Raw genomic sequence first — 7517 nt, forward strand, 5'->3', positions numbered from 1 at the left:
GTATATAGCACTGAACTAGATAAGCTGTACAGTTAATATTAGCATCTGTCAATTTCTGTAATTAATAAGACAGCAATTTTTTAGAAAATGCAGATAAACTTGTCTTTCTTTTCAATGGCCCTAAATTGGAAATCTTGTATATTAAAATCTTAGCACATCATAATTTCTTTTTGAAATTCAGTGTAGTGTTTTTAGCTTAAAAAGTTTTTCCCCCGATTAATTTTCTACATTTAGTATATTTTGACTGTTAGGTTATAAAGAAGCCAAAACTGATAATTTAAAAAAAAAAATGTTTCTATGGTTGTTGGTGATGAGGGACCAACACAAGTAAAGAGAGAAGTATACTTATTTCAGTTAGATGTGTAAACGTGAGAGAAGAGTTAGGCAAACTTGGCAGCTCAGAAGAGCTTCACAAATTGCCCAGGTAAATGCCAGAGTTGCACCTATGCATACCACGGACATCACAGTTACTATATTTGTAAGGTACCAATCAGATAAGCGCTATAGTGCACATAGGCAGCTGTAGACTCTGAACTTCATGATGTTAAATGGTCGTCTAGTTGTGATCAGTCAGGTATCAGCCATATTTCTGGACTTCCTATTCATTCTGCTGAATGAGATCCTGGACTTCTACTTTGATAGCACTCCTGAACCAGCTACAGATAGAGAAACAATATGGCAGAACCTGGCATTTTCAGGTTAATTAAGGACAGGGACCATTGTAGACAATTCCTTGCTGTAACAAAATTATTTATACTAAAAGTGACAGAAATGCATGCTGTTCAAGGATGTCCAGATTGTTACAGGCAGATAATTCCCGAAAGAATACTCTCAAAAACGATGTGGATGGTTATGACCAGATGTGCCACAAGAAGCACATTTTGCTAATAGATTTCCAAATGGATTTAGTTGTTTTTGTCAATTTCACAATTCCTGGGAGTCCTCATTGGGATGATGGGCTACAGCCCAGAGCTGCTATTTTCAATGGAACGGTACTGACCCAATAGGTGATTTTCAGGAAAAATCAAGAAAATCAGTGTTGGGGGGGGGGGGAGCTATTTATGTCAGCACTAAAAGGTATCAATGAGGGTTTGGCTGTATAGGCCTATTTCCTGTGCTGCCATTGTCCAGGCCAAACTTTTTGCTTCCGTTATCCTAACCAGTCTCATCATTATGTCCATCCCAAGCTGCTAATGAAAAGCACTTCAATTGTGTTGCTACCTATCTGGAATGTTCTGCCAGCATTTATCTTACGTTGGACCATCTTTCATTTTGCTGCTCCGTTTTGCAGAACTCTTAAGAGGAGGAGGTCTCTAGTGCAGGATGACTGTGGAAACCGAAAAGGGGGCCTTGGCCATGTCTGTGCTACACAGATTTTTCCGTGCTGTTGAGGAGGAGGAGAAGGATAACTTATTAAAATGTTGATCGAAGTGTGTAGACTTTTGGTATTAGAAAAAGAATTCTTAATATGTGAAGGATATTTATGCAGCAGGTTACCTAAAGAACTTGTGTTTTCTCATGTAAACAGTAGATCAAACAGCTAAATCAGTGTTTCTCAAACTTGGCGACTTTAAGTCCTGTGGACTTCAACTCCCAGAATTCCCCAGCCAGCTATGCTGGCTGGGGGATTCTGGGAGTTGAAGTCCACAGGACTTAAAGTTGCCAAGTTTGAGAAACACTGAGCTAAATGATCATTTCCCAACAACAAAATAATTTGCTATCTTTTGGGAAAAAAATACTAGTTCCTAAAACCAGAGGCATAACGCTGAGAGCTTGACAAATGCACATTTAAGACAGAGAACAATCTGCAGGCTTTCAGGTGCTCGATTTAACCATCAACCATACCGTCTAGAAGCTGACTCATACACAGTAATATCTGTGTGCAGTTCCTTTTTAATTTAGGTAGCCTGACGAAAATGTGAAGGCCACTTTTTTCCCCCAATCCGGAAGCTGTGATTTATTGACTTATTTCCTGGCCTGTTGGGGTAATGATGAGGTTTGCTACTAAAAATTGACAGGTTTCTGCTTCATTTTGATGACGTGGTCAAGGCACGCTGAGGGTTTTGTAGGGGTGGGCTATAAAAATGAGTCATCTTCAGTCTCCTGATCCCTACACTAAAATTAACACTGCATCTTAAAATAATCCAAGAAGTTTACTACCTTGAAATAAGCGGACTTAATTCTGAATAAGCACCCTAGAGATAAAAGATGTATGTACATTTATAAAATATTTGAAGTGTTGATCCTCTTTTACATCTAGAAAATATGTTATCTGCAGATAACAAGAGTCAATAGACTTCATAGAACTGTTTTCCTTTCCCTTCCCTTAGTGGAACAGTATGGGTATTTGCTTTCCCTGTAAATAGCACTAGCAATAGCGTTTAGACTTATATACTGCTTCACAGTGCTTTCTAAGTGGTTTACAGAGTCATCACATTGACCCCCAACAATCTGGGTCCTCATTTTACCGACCTTGGAAGGTTGGAAATCAACCTTGAGCCTGGTGAGATTTTGAACTGTCATATTGCAGGCAGCCGGCGGTCAGCAGAAGTAACTTGCAGTACTTCATTCTAACCACTGCGCCACCGCAGATCTTTCAATATAAAGAGATAGCAAGACTTTGCGTACTTGTTTCCTCTTTCCTTCCCTCCTTGCAGTCCTGATTATAACCTAACTATTTGGCCTTCAAGAAATGAAATAGGTGTTGCTTTACTTAGTACTTGCTGCTTGTTGATATCAAATGTCCTCTTGGAAACTGGAGAAGCAGGAGCTGTCTTCAAGTTGACGCTCCAAATCCCTTTTTAGACACACGGTCACACGGAGTCCCGTGATGCAAAGCAATGCAGCACTACCCTTTCTTGGTCTTTCTGAACTGTGTCAAAGTTCACTTTATGGGAAGGAGGGTGTTAAGTATATCTCCTTTTGGAGACTAGAGTTGAGTAGCAGAAGGTAGCAAGGAATGTGCCGCTGAATAGTCACGCTATCAATCACATCCGCCGAAGTTAAAACAAGGATACCTTTACTTGCGTTAACAAAAATAAAGTAGGATAAACATTCTCCAAAACAAGCGATAAGTAGTCTTGACTTATATACACAGTCTATGACACAACACGTTGGTTTACAGATGCTCAACCCACGATTCACCATGTAGACAGGTAACTAACATACAGAGTAGCCACCATCCAATACACAGCATTCAACCCCAATAACAAGCACGGAGAACATACAGGAACAACCAGGAACAAACAGTAGTAGTTCGTACTCCCTCTTATGGCTGATTAAAGCAACGGCATCCAATCACATCTTACTTGAGCATTTAAAGTGACAGATAAATTATTTCAATCATGGCTTATATATATTGCCAACCCAAGACTAGGGTTACATCCCTAACAGGAGTCCAACTCTTGGACCTGGGTCAGCCTTTGCCTTTGACCATTCCCTCAGGCCACATTAAGAACCCTGACAGTGGGGGCATTCAGTGTGCTCTTACTCTGTTGAAAATGACCGTACATCATGGCTGCACAATCATCTTCAGGAGGAAAATGCCCTTCAATCTTTGGATAGTGCACCAGGGGCTTCCCTCCTAAAATGAAACAGGACCAGGACAAAACAATGTTTGATATCAATTTTAAATTACATTTTAAATGAAGTGCGGTTTATATTATTACTTCCACATAGATAATAATTTTCTTCTCTTTTCTACTAAACATTACTTGAGAAGGGTTTAGGGACTTTCCAAAGGACTTAGAATACCTGGGGTTGCTGACCGTGCACTATGGACCTCTATTGAATACAGTATATTTTTATGTAGGAAATGGTGAATTGGTGCCAAAAGGAGATGACCCCAAATGTAAAACCAAAGAAAGTTTAGCAAAAGACAGTTTTTTTTTAAAAAAAAATAGTGTATTCAGTGTTGACTTCTGACAACTGCTTAGACTAGTCTTTGCAGTTTTATGCAAGCCCTCAAAAAATTTTACCATTGCATGCTTCCTAGGACTGAGAGAGACTGACTAGCCCAAGATTACCCAGCTAGCTACCTGCCTAAGGCAAGACCAGAATTCACAACTCTCCGTTTCTAGTCTGATGCCTTAAACTACTACTACTGCAAGTCGGGTGGGTTCCGGCAGGCACTACTGCCAGTTTGCTTGTGTGCGAGTTTTGCGTGCATGCACAGTGCAATTGAAATTGTTCTGTGCAAGTGCAGAACCAAAAAACAAGATGGCAGTGCCAACAGCGCCACCTGGGGAACTGGTTTGGGGGAGTGGCAGCCCTGGGTCGCTGCCAGTTCCAGCAACCCAGGCCTCCAAACCACTACTGGTTCAGCCGAACCAATCTTCGCTTTCGCCTTTCAGCCCCAATCCTCGCAGGCAGCTGCTCTCACGACAAACTATTTTACATTAAATTTAAATGTACCGAGAATAGCTATATTAGTCTCCATTTATTTCTTTGTTGGTCAATTTAAATTTACAACTACTGTATACACCAAACTGGCTCCCACTAAAAGAGCAGAAACAACTAGACCAGCAGAGGTCAGCCAAGGGCTGCAATGCAAAGATGACCATGCTGTCTATCTTACAGAAAGTCTAAATAGGATAGTGGCATCTCCTGCTTTAGAGAGCGCAATCTTCTATTTATAGGCATCTCAGTCAAGGGCTGCCAATTCAAGTCTTCAAAAATAAGAGCAACAGCATGTCAAAATACTGAACATCTAGACAGCAGCATTTCTCTTGTAAACATTCAGGAAAAGAGCATTTTTTTACGTTTGCATTTTATTATTTTGTTATAGCCAAAAAGCTTGGGCACTTTGGAAGAATAAATGTAAATACCTTATTTGACTGTAGATGTCAGCAGCAGGCTGACTTTCAGTTGGAACCTAATCAGGTTGGGAGGAAGACCTGGAGAGAATAACAGGGCTGTAGATCTTGATTTTATTTACAGATGTGGGCAAGTAGTCACCCACTTTTGAATGATCGGATGGTTTGTACAAAGTTGGAGTACCAGCACTTATCCTTTGTCTTTCTTTTTTTCATTTGTCCTTATTTTATCAAGGAAGGTTCTTTGTCCCTTGTTTCAGCAATGAGACTTTCTCAAATTCAGAAGAGTAAACAAAAGAAACTGATAAGGGAGTAAAATAAAATTGACTAACATTTATTCAGGAACGGTTATTTAATCTTCATCTTGGTCCTCCCGTCATGGTCACCAGGGCTGCAAACTAATCTAGCGAGTGGAGAAAAGCACATCCTGGAGGAAGACAGTGATAAACTATTTCCGCACTGCTCTCAAGAAAACAACAACACAGACTTACCCATAAAATTATCAGGAGTTCATTGAATAAGTAGGTAAATGTTGTTTTTGACTCCTAGCAACCACCAAGCTAAGTTTAAATGGTAATGCCATTATATTTGGGGAATGCACAGAGACTAATTTAGTCTTGCACATATTCAGTTTTAAATCTTTGGTTTTTTTTAAATCATTCTCCACAAAAACTTTGCAAAATCCAAAGTAGTTTCTAATCCAACATAGCGCTGAGAAGTGAGGGAGATGTCTTTGCTTAAAAATGCATAACATATAGAAATCTGCACACACACACCATCCTCTCCCTTTCAGGTGGCATTAAGAAATAATAGCTGCAGTTCAGCAGTTCAAATCTCACCGACTTAAGGTTGACTCAGTCTTCCATCCTTCCCAGGTGGCTAAAATGAGTGCCCAGATTGTTGGGGGCAATATGCTGACTCTATAAACCGCTTAGAGAAGGCTGTAAAAGCAGTGTGAAGTGGTATATAAGTCTAAGTGCTATTGCTATTGCTAATATTTACAACCATATAACTTAGCTAGAACTTCAGGAAGCAGAAGCAAATTGCCTGTGTGGGGTTTTTTTTTAAAGCGTATTAAGGAATTTTACAATTGAAAGACATGACTCATATTTCTGAGGATATTTATCATTTTGTAATACAGAAAATGCTTTACTTTAACACCTTCTTTACTTTAAAGATGGATGTCTTAAGCTACTTGATCAGGAGCTTAAATTGTTCAGTATAAGCTACCGTACATTTTCTAAAAAGAAGATTTAACTTTGCATAAGTGTTTCATAAACTGTTCAGCCTAGAAAATTGACTGAATGTTGAATAAATGGTAATAGTGTGTATAGCTGTTCTGCAGTTATTCAATTGCCTCTGACTTTGTAATCCAATGGACATCATTTTCTTGAGTTGTCTGTCCTTAACAGTTTCTTTAAATCTAATATGCTTATCTGCGTGCCATCAGTGATAAAACCTAGCTATCTTGTCTTATTTTTCAATTGCCTTATTTTTTTTTCCCCAAGCAGCAGTCTTGTACAATAACTGCTGCCTTCATGTTATGTACCTAAAATATGCAATTTAACTTCGCTGTTATAGTTTCCACTGAGCAGTTTAGATATACCATATGAACTGTAATTCTTATAGTTTAAGGCAGGCTTTCCCAAACTGTGAAGTGTATCTCCCTTGTGAAGATCCAGATAGTTCAAGGGATGTGCAAAGAACATGTTTGCTGTACATTGTAACAATAAATCCACTTTTCTCAAACTTTCATTGGATTGTTTTCATTGTTTGTGTTCATTGTAATGTTTGGAATTTTAGGGGAGGTAGGTATGTACATTAAGATAATACTAAAGCAAGATGGGATGGCAAGAAGTTTATGAGCCTCTGATCGAAACTATTCTCAACAATTTTCTTCAACACCACAGTTTAAAAGTCATCCATTTTTCTTTGTCCAGCTTTACTTTCTCTTCCTGGCAATCCACCATTCATAATGCTGCAAATGGACAAACAATAGCCTTGAGAAAGTGTATCTTTGTTGTTTAGTGTGATGTGCCTCTACTTTCATCTGTTGTCTAGATCTTTTATTGTTTTTCTCCCAAATAGCAGACATCTTATTATTTCACAACTACAGCTATCATTCCATAAATGTTCGAGACAACAAATGTACTTATTCAAATTCTTCTCCACTTATTTGCATTTGCAACATGAACATATACTGAGCACGAACATGTGAACATGTACCGCCTGGTTCGTTTGACCCACCCGCCCGCGTTCCTTACCAGGACAATTGCGCATGTGCGCACAGCATGCAGTGCCTGCGCAACCTCCGCCAAGCAGCTGGGTGTCACAGGGCAGTGGTGTGTGTGTGCATGCGTGTGTAGCACGTGTGCCCGTCTAGGGCGCCCATTCCCGTGCGCAGCGTACCAGCTGTGCCAGGGTTCGGAATCTACCACTGCTCTATGCTACTTATTTGTTGGTTAAGTTTATCTCTGCAGCTTTAATACCCAAATATGTCAAGGGAGTATCCCAAGATAGGAATGTTTTGCAAAATAATGTGAATATCAGTCATCATCTTTATGCTTACATTTAATATGATAAATGTCATATAATAATCACCCTTGGAACAATTGAAGAAAGAAAACAGTCAACTATCTTTTTTTTAAAAAAAAATAGTGTCTCTTCCTTAGAAACTGCCATTTATCAAGATGTCTTTCTAGC

Source organism: Natrix helvetica (assembly GCF_964273705.1).
Source record: "Natrix helvetica genome assembly, chromosome: 6".
Taxonomy (NCBI): domain Eukaryota; kingdom Metazoa; phylum Chordata; class Lepidosauria; order Squamata; family Natricidae; genus Natrix; species Natrix helvetica.